General features: G+C 42.6%; 1 protein-coding gene across 1 annotated transcript in view; it reads left to right on the top strand.

Annotated features, from left to right (window-relative positions):
• The first annotated feature begins 3,872 nt into the window (after positions 1-3,872).
• Positions 3,873-19,877, top strand: part of CERS3 (ceramide synthase 3) — a 102,220-nt gene continuing 86,215 nt past the window's right edge. Inside the window, exons 1-2 of the mRNA XM_010351239.3 lie at positions 3,873-4,018; positions 10,805-10,884. The gene's annotated coding sequence lies outside the window, so the exon portion shown is untranslated. The remainder of the gene's footprint in view (positions 4,019-10,804; positions 10,885-19,877) is intronic.

Genomic DNA, 19,877 nt, shown 5'->3' with positions numbered 1-19,877 from the left:
TTGAAAAGTGTATGAAAATGATAAAACAACAGTTTGTTGATAGTAAAAGCTCAAACATTTTGACTGGTCAGGTTAAGAACAATATGGCCAAAACTGTATTTGTTAAGTTTCTTGGAAGGCGTTCCTTCCCTTGAGGGAAAAAAGCAGGTTGATTCTTACATTTTCTTCTCTAGGATATTAGGTTACGGGCAGACTGAAAGCGTAACAAGCAGCTTAGGCGTTGCCTGCTTCCCCATCTACCCCCTGTGCAGCTGTGGGACCTCTGCCCCTGGCCAGCAGAGCTTTTGGCGCAGTGTCTGGTTCTCTTCTTCCTGCTGGGGCCCAGAGTCAACTTTCCTGCATCCAGCTTGCTGTGTTTCCCTCTTCTAAGTTCCTCAGTGGCCCTCCAGAATCTGGACTGGGTTTGCCTCTGGTCTACACTGCTCCTATCCTCCTCCTCTCCACTTGACCACGTGAAAGGCACCAGGTACCAGCTTCATAATGCATCCCTGCTGCTCCCCACAACACCTCTCCACTGTCACGCTTCATTGTCTTCATTTCATTTGTCAGAGGTGTGATGTTCACTTTTTTAAGTGCAGTGAATCATTAACACTCCAATAAGTGACTTAATATCTATTAATGACGATTCACAATATAAAACTGATTTAATGTCTCAACTCACTGCTTCGGTTTTCTCATACACGGAAACAGCTAAGTACTACCTAGGAGAAAGGACGCTCATGCATGCATCTTGCTCTTTCCTATAATGCTTCCTGGGGTTCTGTCTTTTCTCTTAGCAATGCACTGATAATTGATGGTGAAGCACAAGTAAGAAAGAGAAGAAATAAGGAATCGCCCTAGGAATCCTTGAGAGAAACACTTTTGCTTTTGTTTTCAACTCCACGCACAGCCTGTTTCCTGCCCCTATTTTTTTTTCCTCAGAGGAGCTGTGCAGGAGATGCGCCAGACTCACACATAGATCCACAGCTCCCACAAAGCGTAACCAGCAAACCCTCAGAATTCTCTCTCTTCCTTCTGGCATAGGTTATGCAATAGGCTTGTTTTTCCTTCCCTCCTTCCCTCCTTCCCTCTTCCCTCCTTCCCTCCTTCCCTCCTTCCCTCCTTCCCTCCTTCCTTCCTTCCCTCCTTCCTTCCTTCCTTCCTTCCTTCCCTCCTTCCCTCCTTTCTTTCTTTCTTTCTTTCTTTTCTTTTCTTTTCTTTTCAGGCTGTAGTGCAGTGGCATGATCTCAGCTCACTGCAACCTCCGACTCCCTGGTTCAAGCAATTCTCTTGCCACAGCCTCCCAAGTAGCTGGGATTACAGGCATGTGCCACCATACCATGTCTAGCTAATTTTTGTATTTTTAGTAGAGATGGGGTTTCACAGTATTGGCCAGGATGGGCTCGATCTGACCTCATGATCCACCTGTCTCGGCATCCCAAAATGCTGGGGTTACAGGTGTGAGTCACCACACCTGACCAATAGGCTCATCTTTACATCTCGTCCCTGAAGAAGAGGAAAGAATAACACCTTGACAGTGACTCAAAAAAGACAGCAGATGCAGATGGGGTCCTTTTGATGAAACAGGAAGTATAGAACTATGTCTAAATACTTCTGATTTGATTTGAACATTGTATTTTATCAGCAGATAACATGTGTTATACAAGTAACTAAAACAAAGAAGTAACTAAACTTCATTATAGAAGTAACTAAAACAAAGCATGTGGTTCTACAATGTTGTTTTTTGTTTTGTTTTGTTTTGTTTTGTTTTGAGACCAAGACTCACTCTGTCACCCAGGCTAGAGTATAGTGGGACGATCTCAGCCAATCTCAGCCCACTGTAACCTCTGCCTCCTGGGTTCAAGGAATTCTCCTGCCTCAACTTCCTGATTAGCTGGGATTACAGGTGCCCACCGCCACACCCAGCTGGTTTTTTATACTTTTAGTAGAGACGGGGTTTCACCATGTTGGCCAGGCTGGTCTTGAACTCCTGACCTCAAGTGATCCTCCTGCCTTGGCCTCCCAAAGCGCTGGGGTTACAGGTGTTCCACAGCCTGGTTCCACAGTATTCTTTTGGCTTGTTTAATTCTGAGAAAGTTCAAAATAGGGTTCAGGAGCATTCTCCTCCCGAAATATACCTGGAGTGAAAATGCGTGTTGGATGATCACAATTTGGGGTAATAATTGTTTGACAAGTATTGAACAGCTGAGCTCCAAGGGTAGAAAGATATCTAAGGCTTGTCCAGTGAGGATTCCTGAAGTAGTGGGGAAGCAGATACAAAAATCAGTTCAGTTGTGATAGTGTAGTAAGTGTTGTAATAAAGGTATACACACAGAGCAGAGAGGACCAAGGCTGGGGAAGCTTGAACAGGATTCAGACTTTCATTAGGCATAGAGGCAAGAGAGCAGCTCATGGCAAGGGCTCAGAAGCTGCCCACCGTCGTATTTGTAATTTAGTGGGAAAGGGGAAAAGGAGGTCCTGGAACAGCATTTTGCAACCAAGCTGTTGTGCCACAGAGCCTCGTCTTGATCCTGTAAGAGGAGGGTGGCTGGTAGAGTTTTATCAGCAGAAGAGAAAGAAACGAGACTGGGAAGATGAGTTAGGTGAGAGCTGGACGAAGATGGACCTGATCTAGAACGCCTCATGGCAGGAAACCAGTTAGGCAATGATCTCCTGGAGGAAACAAGGGAGGCCTGACCAGACAGTCTGCCTCAGTTTGTGACCAGCCTGCTTTAAGTTCAACCCTTCTGCCGGATGGTTTTAAAAATGTATGAGCCCAGTATTGAAAGGGAGAAAGTCTTCGAAGAGAAAGGCAGACCGGGAAGCATGAAGTGAGAGTACCCAGTGAAAGGAAGGGCGTTTATCAGTCCTCTCTCTAAATTCATGAGTGAAATCTGAGAAATTTTGGAGCTTCAGTGAATGGGAAACTGGTGATTCCCTTTACTGCATCTAGTTCATTTTTAATTTGCAGTCATCTCTTAGCTGATGAAATAAGAAAAATGTCTTTCAGCGGTTGAAGACAGCTAATGAGAATCAGGCTGTCAGAGTGGGCGGTGCTGCTGATGTGTGGTTTATGACTGATACAGGAATCAACTTGTTGAAGCTCTCTACTTGTCAAAGCACCATTAAATAACCCAAGCCCAGAGTTGTTTCATCTTCAGGCAAGAGAAAGTGAAAATGGCTTCAAAAGGTACAACATCTGAAACAAACACTATAAAATGAATCCACACCTGTCTTTGAAATTGTAGTGGTTCAAGCACACAGGGACAAGTAACAGTGTTTATTCCCTGATGCTAATGAGCTTGTCTGTCTTTGTCTATGGTGATTGTTCTTTGAGACAAACAAAAACAATGTGAATTGTGTCTGACTGTTCTAAATAGAAAAGACTGCCACACTATTTTTTGGTGGTTATATGATTCAAAAAAGTGATTTTTGTTCTTAATTCCTAGGAAGCAGGCAGAGAAATCACATTACTGTGGACCAGTGCTCCTTAGTGGATGAGTTTTGTGGCATGGAGGTGATTTAGTTAGCAAGAAGCCCTGCCTGTTTTCTGGAGGGTACTGTACTTGTCAAACCAGCTCCTAGGACAGTGCAGGGTTGTGACTGGTGTTTCAGGGTTCTCTCTGCACTTAAGTCCTTCGCTTTTGATACAAATAGCAAGACCATCCTGTTCAGCAGTTGACAAATGACTGTGTGTACCACAAGGCAACAAAGATGAGGCAACTGATGCATTTGTAACTCCGTGTCTGACTCAGTTCCAGTTTTCTCCTTTCCAAGTGGTGAAACAGGAAGCAACATCCCATCAGGAAGAACCTGAGGGTGCCATCCAGTAGCTTCGCTTCACGTCACTGACTGCCCTCAGTCAGAAATCTTGACTTGCAACTTTAGAGGGTGGGTCTCTGAAGGAATTTCAGGGCTTACGCAGAGATGAGGGGTGTTGCTCTCTGATGAGAACGGAGCTGGCTGGAACTCTGGAAGCCACTCTCTGACTGCACTTCACAAGCAAGGGGCACCTTTTGTGGGCTGACATTTCAGAAAGGTAGGCGCCATCTCATTGATGTGGTTAGTATTTGGGGACTTTGAAAACCAAGGTGGCCATGATTCCGTGTGTGAGCCTATGTGTGTGTGTGTGTGTGTGCGCGCCTGGGCTTGTGACAGAGAGAGGGAGAGGAGACAGAGAGAGGTGGGGAGAGGCAGCCAAATGAGAAAATGTTCATTTTTGGCTGACGTTTGGGAGATAGACAGAAAAGATAGACTTGGGGCCCTTTGCTTTGTGGAGTTTTGCTCGGAAGTGTTCAGTAGCGGAGGGTAAACGTCGAGTCCAAACTTCCACTCCTGACCTGCATTCCTTGTTCTCGGGCCAGTTTAAACTGATTCATTGAGAGTTTGGAAGAATGGTTTGGGGAGTGAAATCCCACGCGGCCGAATGCTCAGCATGGCTTGGTTTATTGGAAAGCCCTGACTCCAAGTGGAATGAAAGGGTCACCACAGATCCTTGCCAGGTGGCATGGCAAAGGCCATTGCCTTAAACTGAGAACAAGGTGGGACTTGCCCACTCCACAGTGGCAAGCCTTCCTAAGCTGCTTCTGTCTTGAGAGATGCAGTGCTCAGTGTTACGCCAGGAGGAATGAGCTGTTTAGTTCTAAGACTGCCAGTCTCCTGCAGAAAAACGAAACAAAATCAGACTACCTTTTCTGATCCAAGCAAATGTTTAACAAGAATGTTCTGTTAAGCAAGAATGTTCTGTTAAACATTTTAGTTTTTTTGAAAGCTTTACACAAAGCAAGGAAATAAATCTTTAGGGCTGACCAGATAATGAATTTTAATTTATTCATTAACCTGCAATGTTCAAGTGCCTTCTCTACCATAAGTGAGTGTTTGACTTTAAACTTCACCTTTTCATTGTCTTCCCCCACAAGCCTTATGTTTTTCTTAAAAGGAGTTTCCATTTCTAATTTCATCAGCAGAATCTCTGGAAAAAGAGACAAGTTCTTTAAAGAGAAAACAGGCGTATGTTCATAAAAGTAATCATTGTGTGGTCCTCTCATTAATGATATTTCTGCCTTTTTCTTTTTTTTTTCTTTTTCCTTGAGATGGAGTTTCGCTCTTGTTACCCAGGCTGGAGTGCAATGGCGCGATCTCGGCTGACTGCAGCCTCCACCTCCTGGGTTCAAGCAATTCTCCTGCCTCAGCCTCCTGAGTAGCTGGGATTACAGGCATGTGCCACCACGCCCAGCTAGTTTTTTGTATTTTTAGTAGAGACAGGGTTTCACTATGTTGACCAGGATGGTCTCGATCTCTCGACCTCATGATCCACCCGCCTCGGCCTCCCAAAGTGCTGGGATTATAGGCTTGAGCCACCGCACCCGGCTTTTTTTTTTTTTTTTTTTTTTTTTTTTTTTTTTTTTTTTTTTTTTTAAAGACAGTTTCTCTTTCTGTCTCTGAGGCTGGAGAGCAGTGGTGTGATCCTGGTTCACCACAACCTCTACCTCCCGGGTTCAAGCAATTCTCCTGCCTCCGCCTCTCAAGTAGCTGGGAGTACAGGCGTGTGCCACCACATCCGACTAATCTGGGAAGTTACTTTTTGATTCTCTCTTTCTTGTGGAGCTGATCCAGCTTTCAAACAGGCTCTTAAGCAAAGTAATGAATGTCCTGTGCCAAAAGTCCTCCAAAGCACAGTAAAATCAGGCAAAAAGCAAGAACATCAGATACTTATTTTTCAAAAGTCAGTTTGTTGTGGTAGGCCAGGAAAGTTACAGTTTTGCACACACACACACACAGACACGCACACACACACACAGTTTATGTGGGTTTCCCTGGCCTCCACACCACAGCAGAAGCACTGCCAGGAGCTGGCAGAGTACTCATGGGAGGAAGGTGCTGGGCTGGCTCCAAGGGAGCTCCCTCGACTCACAGAGCATGAAGTGTATCATGGCAACTGTTCATTTATCTTGGGCCCCAAGCCATCCACACAACAGCCTTGGATTTTCTAAGGCCTCTCCAATATGAATTTAGGGATACGATTCAAAGGCTGACCTACAGATGTACACCTTTATAAAGACAGATTTGGGACAAAAGCGACTGACTGACTTATTGGCAAAAAGCCTGCCGTCAAGTTCATCAAGCAGGCCAGCTGGCATCAAGAATGGTGTGTTGGCAATCTGTCCCCATGTCTGAATCCTGAGAAACTGCAGATCTTAGTAGAGAGATAGGAGAGAGGAACATAGGGAAGGTGTCTCTGGAATCAGATGCAGGTATATTATTCTTTTTCCTGGAAACACCTCAACACACAATACAACAATCTAACTGATCTTATACAGCCCAAGTTTGTGGTTTTGTCTATTAGGTGGACCTAGGATGATTGAAGAAATCCTTGTGCCAACTCTAGACAGACCAGACAGCTGACAGCATGAAAGAAGGCATTCTAAAGTAGTGGGACTTACTTTCCTAAGCCCCGTGCAATCAAGCCCATCCTTTAACAGCCATACAGTATGTGTTGCCTTGAGATTTGTCCTTGTAACTGGAATTTAAAATGATGAAAACATAAATGAAGCTAAAAGTCTAATTAAAATAAATAAATTAGGACTTATGTATAAAAACCCCAATGGGCAAGTGAGCAGAGAGATTAAGCTTTGACCTTGTACAAAACTGTAACAGCCACGATTCTCCACAGAACTTTCTGCTAATGGTGGACAGATGTTCAATTGTAAATGGGCTTCAGTTTGATCACTTCCAAAGGTTGTTATTATCATAATTTCAAGGCTGAGAAGTTCCATTAGTAAATAGAAAATAGCTCTGAAGAGAAAGGGATTTGGTTTAGGTGACCATGAAACAAATTTTACCTTTCCCATGTATGAGAATTTTAAATGTCTCCATCTGTGCATATCTTCCTGCTACTCAAATATAAAGTTAAGGGGTTTTGGGTGTTTATTTTTTGGCCTACCTGGCCACTGGAAACTCTGCGGAGAGGGTTTGTGCTGGTGGTGGGATTACATGTTTCAATTTAATGGAAAGTTTCCTTTTTATTGTTTCCTGGGTTAAATCTTTAGGAAATACCAGGAAACTAAGATGTTTAACCAAAATTCCCAAATCTGTCTGCTCGGGATTTGTAAACACACACTCACACACATATACACACACACGTGTGAATGTGCATAATATGAAAGCACAACCGAAAGATAAATGCATTTTTCATTAATGGGAAAAGTGTAAAATTCACAGGTAAGGCGTATATTTAGGTTATTCAAAGAGCTAAAATACTACGTTAAAGAGTTTGAAACCATTTTTACTTATTATATTCATGTTCTAAAATGAAGTACTTAGTGAAGAAAAATCATGTGATAATCCATTTAATTCTCTCCTGGGATAAGGTTTGTTTTATTTTGATTTCTTTGCCAGACATATTTTATTGGATAGTCAATGAATACTTGTTGATAAGATTGATCCTGACACAGGCTGAACAATAAACTAATCATTTAAAAATTTAAGCAAAAATTCTGAAAGCATTTTCTTCAATAATGAAGATGACTTGACATTAATAACTAGCTTGGCTTCAATTTCTTCCACTCAAAGTTTGTTTTCTTTTTCTTTCTTTTTTTTTTTTTTTGAGACTGAGTTTCGCTCTTGTTACCCAGGCTGGAGTGCAATGGCGCGATCTCGGCTCACCGCAACCTCCGCCTCCTGGGTTCAGGCAATTCTCCTGCCTCAGCCTCCTGAGTAGCTGGGATTACAGGCATGTGCCACCATGCCCAGCTAATTTTTTGTATTTTTAGTAGAGACGGGGTTTCACCATGTTGACTGGGATGGTCTCGATCTCTTGACCTCGTGATCCACCCGCCTCAGCCTCCCAAAGTGCTGAGATTACAGGCTTGAGCCACCGCGCCCGGCCCAAAGTTTGTTTTCTTGTTTAACATGATTAAAATTTCAAAAACATACAATATGCTGATGCCGAACAAATGTCAAATTCTGCAGATTTAGCAGTTTTCATTTGTGATGTTCACATCACAGGATCATTACTATATTCCACTTAGGGTCAAAGTTACAGGGTTTAGTAATGAGCTCTTCCTATCCCATTAGCTGTAACTGGCTTTACCTGGCTTGATTACAATGGAGATCTGCTTTATGTGGAATTCTGGGCTCTAACTAATTGTGTAAGAGTAAAACTTCAGAGCTTTTCTAGATAATGACTATAAACTCATATGCAACTTGAATTTTCCTCAGTGATTGTTATGTACATTACACTACTGCAGTGGTTTTCAAACGTTTTTGAGCATTACTGATAATAAGAAATACTTTTTATATCTCAACTTAGGGCACATACACAATTCTGAAATAATAATTTCACAAAACAATACTTATGAGTATTGATGTTTTTTATTTCATTTCATTATACTATGCAAAATTTCAGGTTGTAACCTACTAATTAATTTTGTGACCTACTTCTAGCTGTTCTCAACACTGTCTGAAAATTAAAATCAACTAGGGAACAATAGACCAATGGAATGGACTAAAGATACTAGAAAAAACCCTCTATAAATTTGGACCCTTGATTTATGACAACATTGGCATTACAGGAAAAGATGACCATTTGAAAGTCCATGTAGAAATAAATGGATCTTGATTCTCATCTCAAAATTCAGACAGCTCTAAGTATCAATCTAGATGTGACAGGTAAAACAATATAACTTCTAGGTCTTCACTGTCCAATATGGCAGACACTAGCCACGTGTGGCTTGCTATTGAGTACCTGAAATACTAGAAAATTTAAAATTACATACATTACTCTCATTTTTTTATCTGCTGAACAGCATTGTTCTAGAGACAAAACAATATAGGTATGATATTGGGTCAAATGTGATTTCTTAAACAAGATACAAAAAGTACTAACATGATGAAAAAGATCTATAAATTGGATTATGTTAAAAATAAGAACTTCTGTTTCTCAAAGCATACCACTAAAAGAGTAAAAGACAAACTCCAGGAGAGGAGACATTTGCCATGAATGTAACATGCAAGGAGTCATGAATATAACATGACTTGTTATGCATGTAACAAACAAGGAGTCATATCCAAAACAGAAACAAGGCAATTTTGAAAGGTAGGACCATCACAACAGAAAAATGGGCAAGAGGTTTGAACAGGTACTTCACGGAAAAACTTATTTCAAACAACCAAGAAACATAAAACATGCTCAACCTTGTTGGCTTTCTGGGGAATGCAAATTAAAACCACAATGAAGTACCACTACACACCCACCAGAAAGGTGAAAATGTAAAAGACAGACAATCGAAATGTTGACAAGGATATTAAACCACCAGAACTCTCATACATCACTGGGAGGAGTGTAAATAGTCATGAAAGCTTTGAAAAACTGTTCAGCAATATCTGTTAAACTGAATACACGTACGCCTTATGACCTGGTGTTTCTACTCCTAGGTATACGTTCTATAGAAATGCATTCATGTATTTATCTAAAGACATGTTTAAGAATGTTCACAGGGGCCGGGCGCGGTGGCTCAAGCCTGTAATCCCAGCACTTTGGGAGGCCGAGGCGGGTGGATCACGAGGTCAAGGGATCGAGACCATCCTGGTCAACATGGTGAAACCCCGTCTCTACTAAAATACAAAAAAAAATTAGCTGGGCATGGTGGCACGTGCCTGTAATCCCAGCTACTCAGGAGGCTGAGGCAGGAGAATTGCCTGAACCCAGGAGGCGGAGGTTGCGGTGAGCCAAGATCACGCCATTGCACTCCAGCCTGGGTAACAAGAGCAAAACTCCGTCTCCAAAAAAAAAAAAAAAAAAAAAAAAAGAATGTTCACAGATGGCACCTTTAAGTGTTGTAACCCCAAACTCAACCCACATTTCCATCAACAGAATGGGAAAACAGATTGTGATATAGTCATTGGATGAATATTAGATGTCAATGAAAATGAGTTTGCTACTGATACATGCAACAACATAGATGCATCTCAGTCCTAAAAGTTGAGTGAAATAATACAGATGCCAATGAATGTGCTCGATAAATTGTATTTACGTAAAGTTCAAGAACAGGCAATGTTAATCCATGTTGGTTACAGGGAGGGGGTATCAGGAAGAGTCTGGGGTGCTGGTCATACTCTTTTGTCCTGTTACTTTACCATCGGTAAGTTATACTTCAATAAGTAGATTACAGTAACAATACAGCAGTGACAGTACTGATACGAAGACTGCACTTTCAGAGATCTTGGTTTAGTTAATCTGGTTAGGTAGAAAGCATCATCTAAAAATCTCTCCCAAGTAATTCACATGTAGAACCAGGGTTGGGAACCAGCATATTAATGGTTCACAACTGGTCCTTTGAAAACCCATGTGCTATGACAAACCGTAATCATTACTCCAGGCTGTGCTAGGCCCTTATTATTTCTGCTCAAGTTATACTGACTGGAAGACATAATTCACATAGATAAATCTTAGCAACATAAGGAGTCACAGAGTTAACTGCCCTAGAAAGTCAGTTAGGTCACTGAAAGCAGTTGGCCAGGTTGGTAAGCGTGTGCTCCATTTAAGCCCTGTGGCTCTAGTGATTCTTGCCAGATCTTCTGAGTTTCTGAGTGAAGCTGCAAATCTGGATTTCTATGTGAAAATTCCTGAATTTTAACTGTTGGCTCAAATTGTTTTAAAGCCCCAAATACCAATCCAAACTGATTGGCAGGCCCAACTTTGCCAGCACCAAGATATCCCATTGGTTTGAAACTCTGACTTTAGTTTTAGAGCTGTTATAGAAGGACACTTACTGGTACAGTTGTATAGTATATTAATTATGTTTATCTTTTTCTGCTTCTGCAGGGATGTTGTAAAACAAAAGGTGACATTTATATATATACATTATTGGAGTTCCTCAGTAGAAAGCTATCATATACACTCAGGTAATTGTCTTTATTTTTATTTTGTTTTATTTTATTTATTTTACCTCTACTGTATTAACTGTAATCTTGGAAAATTAACCTCTGTGACTTAGAAGTTGATTACCTGGCATTGTTTTGCATATTCTGGGGACAAGCAGAGTTTGGGCAAAGCCAGTGCCATGCTGTTCTCTATGAAATACTATAGATTCATATTCTTTCCTTTGGAAGGGGAGAGGCAGGAGGAAGCTTATGTGACAGCAGCAGGTAGCAAAGAGCCATCATTCAGTGATATCTGCTGTCTGTGCTCTGGTCTTTCCACCCCCACAACACCTGCTGTTCTGATGGGAGGGAAGGAAGAGCTCGCTGTGCTAGGCAGGCCTCCAGCTTCCAATGTCTTATCTGTAAAGAGGAGCTTTCAAAACCACACTCCCTCAAAATCATAAAATTGACCCCAAATGATCAAAAATGATCACTTGTATGAGGAAGAGTCATTCACAAATCATGTTCATAAATGTTGACTTGATGAAAGGCAGAGTCAGGTAAGATAGAGGGGAGGAGTTGCATTTTTACCGTGAATGCCTAAATTTGAGTCTGGCTCTGTATCACCTCGATCAAGTTGCTTTATCTCTCTAAACTTCCTTGTTCACCTGCAGATTGGAAGCATGAATCATTATTCTTGTTGTAAAGATTCAATGAGTGTATCCTTGTGGGTGCAGCTTTGTAAGCTGTGGTAGATACAGTTGTTCATTATAATTTTAATCATCTCATTTACTTTTTGTGGTGGTCTGTGAAAAGCTCTTCCAACAAGAACCAGATATCCATGCTGCTGGGCGTCTGATCCCAGGTCTACGCCCTCCCTGCACTGTCTGTGCTTGCTCACAGAGCTTCTCCTCCTCCCCACCCTGCCAACTCCTAGCGGGACCGTGCGGGGCTCAGGCAGAAGGGCTCCTGTTCAAGGCAACACCCTGCCTTGGGCCTTTCATTTGCTACACCTTCTTACCGAAAGTTTTGCTAAACAGCAAAGGCAGTTCATCACACATGTATTTTCCCAGCCTGCTTTTGAGTGAAGGTGAGAGTCAATGGTGAAGAGGCAGCCTGCTGGGAGGAGGAAGAAGAAGGGGAAGAGGAAGCATTGTAAGCCACAGAGTGGAGAAATGCTTCCTGCTCACAAAGAAGGTGGTTGCTGTGGGACAGAGCAGTTCAGCGGGGCCTTCAGGAGTCACACGTGGACTTCTGTCTTGATCATGCCATCAGCCCCTCTGCTGGCTACACAGCCTGAACAGATCTTTGCCTTCCAGAATTCATGGGATTTCTGGAGCTTCAGACCTATCCCAAGGCCCCGTGGACTGGCCAACCCCTAATATTTGCAGGACACAGGGCAAGAATACAAATGGAGGTATCCAGCCCTCAGCTGGGCCCAGCCTTTCCTCCCAGCCCCACTGCTGTCCCGCTCGGCTGGGAGCCTGGCGCGCTTGTGTGAGGCCACTAAATGCTGGGTCCCCTGCCTTGCCCTCCCCTTGGGGCCTTCTCCAGCCCTAGCATTATACTGTGCTGTCACTTTTAAGAGGACAGACCCAGAAAGGGGCAATGCAGGTCCTGGAAGTGGGCTCAGAGCTGCCAGGCAGGGAATTCTAGAATCCTTGATCACCTAGCAAGTCTGGAAAGGGGGCATGGATGTGGGTGTGCATGTCTCCTTGAACCTACGGATTCCTCGCCCAAGGGAGCAGTGAGACCAGAGGTGGGCCAAAAGGGGATCTTTTAAATTAAAGCCGGAGTGTAAGGGTGGGGCTGCTCCTGAAGATTGAGCAGTGTCCTGGTACACAGCTGGCACTTAATCATACCTTTGACTGATGTGTGACAGAGTAACAAAGGCTGAGCAATTTCAGAATTGCAGTGGAATATGTAGGTGTTGCTCCTCTTCTACCTCCACGCTCCATAAACATCCACCTAGCAGCATGGCAAGGGTTGGAGTGGCTGGGATTTCATAAGATGGCAGAAGAGTGGCATTCCCACCCTTGTGTACTAGCAGGAAGAGCAGTTTACTGAGAAATAGCTTCACTAAACAGGGAAGAGAAACAATCCAAGGCTCTCCCTCTCCCAGAACAAGAGGACGTCACTGAGACTCAGATGGGTGTCTCCTGGATATTTTTAAAATCCATGTAGGGTTAGTGTCTTTCATATGTATTATTCCAGGTAATAGTTGGTATATTTGAAGCTGAATATCATTTGATCCTTCTGTTCACTTTTTTTTCAGATATTTCTTTCATTTAGATCAACCTACAGCAATCTATATTTAAATTTAATGAACATGAATAACACAGAGGAACTCTGAATCCCCTCATACAGCACCTGGAGCTACTGCCTGAGGGTGGGGATGGGAGTGAAGGGGGTCAGCAGTGGGCAGTTCAGCTCTCAGTCCAGTTCCATCACTGGCTCATCTCCTGGACTCTTCTCCACAGAATTTGGACTTGTGTTTCACAGTAGCACGTCTGCCAAGTATATTTTTTGGTGGATTTTTTCTTTTTTTTGAGATGGAATCTTGCTCTGTCACCCAGGCTGGAGTACAGTGGCACGATCTTGGCTTGCTGCAACCTCTGTCTCCCAGGTTCAAGTGATTCTTCTGCCTCAGCCTCTTGAGTAGCTGGGATTACAGGCACATGCCATCACATCGGCTAATTTTTATATTTTTAGTAGAGATAGAGTTTCACCACGTTGGTTCAGGCTGGTCATGAACTCTTCACCTTGTGATTCAAATGCATCGGACTCCCAAAGTGTTGGGATTACAGGTGTAAGCCACTGCACCCAACCTGGTGGAATTTTTTTAAACGAAAATATCCAATAAGTCTTAATTTAAAGAAAAAATTTTTAAAAAGAAGGCTTACGAACCCATTGACCCCAAATCAAGATCAATAGAGGAGAATCAGAAAATCATATTGGCACATGTTTGACTGCTCCCCCAGGGAAAAGGAGCTGATAAAGGGCCAGGTGTGGTGAGCTACGGAATCCTGTGTATGTTAGCATGGTATCTTCTCCCCTTCACACCAGCTGATATTCACAAACAGGCAGAGAGATGATGTGAAAACTGTGTAAATGCATAATGATAGAAATTTAAGGACACTCCTTTGAAAGAATGTATATTTGAAACATCTGGAAACTGGGGAATTTTTTATTTTTAAATAATACGTTACATTTTCAAACAATATGCCCAAGACCTTTTATGCCAGGTATCTTTGCAAGCAAACTATCTCTAAATTCAAAGTCATAGATTTAATCATTAATAAAAAATTGAATAAATGACATTTATTCTCTAATGTTCAGACACTGCAGGTACCCTGTATGAGCCAAGCTCCCTCTCTCTCTCTTTCCTTCTCTGTTCCTGCCTCTCTGTCTTACTCTGAGTGTGCATCTTTCTCTTTCTCTTTGTCCCTCTTTCTGTCTGTCATTCTGTGTTTGTCTCTGTCTTTGTCTGTCTCCCCCTATCTATTTAATAGCTAGGTGTTGTACATTTTTTCTTTAAGAGGATTCTTGCATTAGACAGGGGCTAGACAGAAAAGACTAGCCTTTTTCCAGTTTGAGGTCTTATGATTTATTTTCTCTTGTTGAGTAGTTAGCAAGGGCTGGTGATCACTGACAGAGGGAGCAGCTGCCCTGGCTGGAGAAATGAATGACCCCTCCCTGTTTGCTCAAGGTAGAAAACAATAACTATTCCAACAGGTGACTAATCCCCCAGCTCAATGCCATTGGCCCCTGGCCAGAGGGAGATCTTACTTTTTATTGCTCTAACTTTTCTTGTGATTTTGCTGTCTGAGAAGAAAGCAGTTGAGACTGTATTTGGGGTTATTTTCCTGTATTCTCTTCACCATTTTCCCGCCTCTCCTGCAGGCGCTCACGCCCACTGCACCCCACCCTCCTCTGAAAACTACTAAAATATTTGTCATCTTGTTCTTTTCCAAGAGGTGCTTTATCTTGTGGGGGCTGTAGGCTGTACAACAGGAAACTCTGCCTATAAACATTATGTAACACAAACATATGTTAAAATATTAAAATTTCAGCTTGCTTCATCAGTGTGCCTTAGTAACCCCAGATCTTTCCCTAAAAGTGACCCGGCTTCCTCTTTATCTGTGGGTGCGAGGTAGATGCTCCAAATTCCTTCTTGATCAAGAGGCGGCCTCACACCCTCCTCTAGGGTCTACTCTCTTTCGTAAAATGATTCCTTTGGTGGCACTGCCCAAGACAGGTTTCATGAGGTAAGAAATCCTGCTGTCACTGAGGAAATGAGTCACCCTGCAAGTGACACTATCCCTCAGAAAAGCTGCTCCCCCACCAACACTTGGTCACGGTGACCTAAACCCTAATGAGGGTCTTGTAGGAAATGAGAGACTGCTGGCTGGCCATCATGCCACTTAGAAGGCACAGTGCCATTGATGAGAAAATGTAAACAGTGACTGCCGTGCCAGTGCCAGCAGTATATCGGGTACTTGCCATGTGCCAGGCGTTACATTAGGTAATTGAGACATATGATGTACTTTATTTAATCCTGACCTGGAACTTAAAAAATAAACACAAAATCTTGTGTCTGTTTTTACAGATAGACTTGCCCAAGATCCCTTAGCTGTTAAGTGACAGGACTGACCTTCAAACTGAACTTCCTGACTCCAGACCCACAGGGCTAAGATTTTAGGCTCTGTGAGAAATGAAGGGCTTAGGAAACATCACTTGCTCTAACCCGTGTATCTGGAGAGTGGTGAAAATTGCATTCAGATTCCAAACCCCTTTTCCTAGCAAGCCACTAGGTCCTGGGCTCTCACATGTCCCGTCCTGGAAATCCTAGGCCCGTTTGCTGGGATTGGGAGGGAGATCTGGGCATCTTTGGAATGTGAAGCCTGTCTTTGGAAAGCTTGGAACTGACACTGCAATACAGACTCTCTCGGACCCGTCTGCGTGAATCTTACTTAGCACAGTTGTCACCCATTATGTGGGCTTTGCTTACTGAAAGATGGCTGTGAAACCCGTTAGCTCTTCCCAGTAGTGAGAGAGATGGAGAACACGATGGGGGAGGAGGCTATGAAGCCACAGGAGATTCTCCCATTACTCTTTCTGGGGAATCTTCTGAAACTTAGTATTTAGTTTTATTGTTTAAACCAGCCTGACATCAGATTCTTTCCTGTACCCAGTAGGTGAGGATAATAAGATGAGGTTACTAATAACACTTACCCACATCTTACTGTGTGCAGGCATGTCTGGGTACCTAATCTCCCTTAGTCCGAGGACAGGTCGTTGTGGTAGGTAGAATTAACCCCATTTAACAGGTCAGCAGACAAAGATTCAGAGAGGTAGAGTTGCCTGAGATCACTCAGCTATTAAGTGAAGGACTGGCCCTCAAACCGGGTTTCCTGACACAGAGTTGCGGTTCTCTGGGAAGTATTTAGGCTCTGTGCAAGACACATAGCTGCTTGTGGTCTGAGAAGTACTGCATTCACTCATTTTTGTTTGTTATTTTTGTTTTATTCATTAATTGCCAGCTTGCAATTTGTATGATAGCCTTACCAACCCCTTTCTAACTGGATAAGGTGGTGAGTAGCCAGTATAGCACCCTTGACTGGCACACAGGAGGTCCTTGCAGACACTAAGGCAATCCTTTAGGCTCTCAAATGGGAAAACTGAGACAGAACCTGGTGACTCACCGTAGGCTCTTTGTGACTCACTGGCAGCAGGTTCCCAACTCCCTTGCTCTGGCCTGGACCAGTCACTTGTGCCCGACACTTATAACAGGGTAATTTGTGAGGCAAGACGTGTGACTCACCAGGCGAGGGAGGAGAGTTCCTGAAGATGGCCAGTGGGGAGGAGCAAGATGTTTACTAGCAATTGCAAAGGAAATGGTGGCAGGATGCTATTTGGATTAACATTTCTTAACCCTGCAACACCATTGCCTAGTTACCCAGCCACCAATTTACAGTTGAGATTCCTAAAGTTAACAACCAAAAGGTGGGGAGGGGAGTTCCACCTTTAAAAGCAGAACTGTAGGCGGGGCACGTAATCCCAGCACTTTGGGAGGCCAAGGCGGGAGGATCACGAGGTCAAGAAATTGAGACCATCCTGGCCAACATGGTGAAATCCCGTCTCTACTGAAAATACAAAAATTAGCTGAGCGTGGTGGTGCCTGCCTATAGTCCTAGCTACGTGGGAGGCTGAGGCAGGAGAGTTACTTGAATGGGGGAGGCGGAGGTTGCAGTGAGCCAAGATTGTGCTACTGCACTCCAGCCTGGCAACAGAGCAAGACTCCGTCTCAAAAAACAAAACAATACAAAAAAAAAAAAAACAGAACTATCGGTCTCAAAGCATTCCTCCCCATCACCTCGGACCCCCATTTTGAACCCTAAGATATACATTCTTCTAAGCCATATCTGTTCTGTGACTTTGCTTTACACCCCTCTGATTTCAGTCATACCTGTTTTTCTGCAAATTTTGAGCCACATTACCAGTCTAAGTCAACTTCCTGGCTCACTTACCTCCCTGGGCCCTGAGTGGGCCTTTGGCAGTCTCTGTTAAGGTAATGATCAGGCCAAGATGAACAGAGTGGATTAAGGCGAGAAGGCCTTGGGAGAATTCCATTTTGGTAAGCACTGCCTCCTAGAACACCATGTGCGATTGTGTCTTTATTACCTACACACTGTAAAGTCAGTTTACAGGTAGATTTCAAGAGCCTGTCTTCCTACTAAGGAAGCACACTTTGTATTTTCTCTGAAATTGTTAAAATCGAAAAGATTCCAATAGTTAGCTATTTTGTTAGTAAAACAGCTGTGATAAGTTTTTATGTAGGTAACAAACTTGCCTTACTTAAAATTAGTTTAATCCACATATTATCTGTCAAGCCATTAGCTTTGGTATATGAAACATTTACTATAAAAAATTAGCCTCTTAAAAATATTAATGTGAAATAAATCACCTTTTAGTCCAGGTGAACTAGGTGTGTATTGGAAAAACTCTGGTTTTCCTGGGTTTACTCAGATAAAGCAATTTTATTTCCCTGGGACTCAGTTTCTTCTTATCTGTAGGACTGGGCTAGATGTTGCATGATTTTTAGAACAAAATTTGCTTTCATTCATTTGAATAATCAAATAAGAAAACAGTGATAAATTTTCCTAATACTGAATTAGCAGTAACAATATTTTAAAAGTTTAAGCCACCCAGAATTTATCATTTTAGTATATCAATTACTTTTTACATTTCTTTCTAGTTTTTATCTTTATACCCACATACATACATATAATATGTATAAAATCATATAATGAGATCATGTGCCATCATACAAGCATAGTATGATATAACTTTGAATTGGGGTTTTACTTTTTAATGTATCATAAACATTTTTTATGTTGATAAATTTTATAATTTTTAACATTAGCTGAATAGTATTATCTGGAGTTAATATTTCAAATGTACTTAAACATTCTGGTTTTTAAAAAACTAGTATTACTAACAATGAAGTGTTATTTATTAACTGTAGTTTTTAAAAACATTGTGTCTAGTTTTATGTTTTATGTATATTCCAAGGTAGACTTTAACATTTTAGTGACTGCTAAGATTTATTACCTAGTTTCCAAAAGGATAGTATTGTTTATGTGACCGCCAGTAACAGACACATGTAGTAGTTATATTGTATTGTAGTTAGCGCTGAATGTTATTTTTAAATAACTTTTTCTAACTTAATAAGTGTCAAAGAATTTTAGGACTTGGAAGTTTATTTAGTTCCCTTCTTTAGAAGGGCAATTTCATGGTATTTAATAACTTGATTCCAATTTGTCATTTAATAGACATTCATTAAAACGATTTATGAGCATTAACCGATTTACTCCGTCTAACAACCCTGCAGGGCAGTACAATGATCACCTCCATCTTGTAGATGGGAAAACTGAGGTCATGCTAGCTGCCCAGGGCACATGCCTAGTTAAGTGTCAGACTAGGCTTTAGACCTGAGGAGCCTGGCTCCAAAGTCCACGTGCTTGACCGCTGAGGTTTACGTATTGAGCACTTACTGTTTGTACACTTACTGTACGCCAGGTTGGGAACCTTAGGGACTCTGGAAAGCCTAGATGAGGATCTTATAGACACATGGGTACTTGAGGAATAAGGAGAAGGGAGTGAGGTGAAGGGCAGAGTGTAGCATTCCAGGCCGAAGGAATGGCCTATACACATGCCTCAAGGTTAAGAAAGAACTTTGACAGTAATTCCAGCATTTTGGAAGGCTGAGTTGGAAGGATTGCTTGAGCCCAGGAGTTTGAGACCATTCTGGGCAATATAGCAAGACCTTGTCACTACTAGAAGTAATAAAAAGAAACTAGGTGGGTGTGGTGGTGCGTGCCTGTGGTCCCAGCTACTTAGGAGGCTAAGGTGGGAGGATTGCTTGAGCCCAGAAGGTCAAGGCTTGAGTCAGCCATGATCATGCCACTAAACTTCAGCCTGGGTGACAGAGCAAGATCTTGTCTCAAAAAAAATAATAAAATAAATAAGAAGTTTGCTTTTTGCTCTCAAGGGTTAGGAAGCAGACCCCTCACAGTTGCAGTATCACTGACTGAGAGGAAGCAGGGCATGGAAGGACTGGAAAAGTAGGCAGGGGTCCCATTGCCTGGGGCCCTCTTGCAAGCATCTCAGGTACAGGAGAGTGTGCAGGGGGAGGGAAGATAGGGAGCTGCCTCCAGACAAAGGTGGACTCATTTTGGAAAAAAGCCTCTGACAGAACCTTTTCCAAGTGGAGCTTCTCCTGCACACAATGGCAGACAGCAGTAGCTGCCTGGAACTTTTCTAAGAATTAATTCATTAGCTCAAGATTTAGGTTAGGAAGGGGCTGATAGATTGTGTAATTAGGGAGATTACACAGATCAATTCCACTCCTATGTCATTGACCCAGGCAGAGTCACCCGTGCTATGTCTGGGGAGGCTGGAGAATGCTGCTTCACAGAGCAGGCGGTTGAATGCCAGGTGTCACTGGGGTGTAGGCTGGGGGCATAACTAAA

This window comes from Saimiri boliviensis, chromosome 5 (assembly GCF_048565385.1).
Source record: "Saimiri boliviensis isolate mSaiBol1 chromosome 5, mSaiBol1.pri, whole genome shotgun sequence".
NCBI lineage: Eukaryota > Metazoa > Chordata > Mammalia > Primates > Cebidae > Saimiri > Saimiri boliviensis.
The sequence above is the reverse complement of the archived record's forward strand: the minus strand, read 5'-3'. Positions and strand labels throughout refer to the sequence as shown.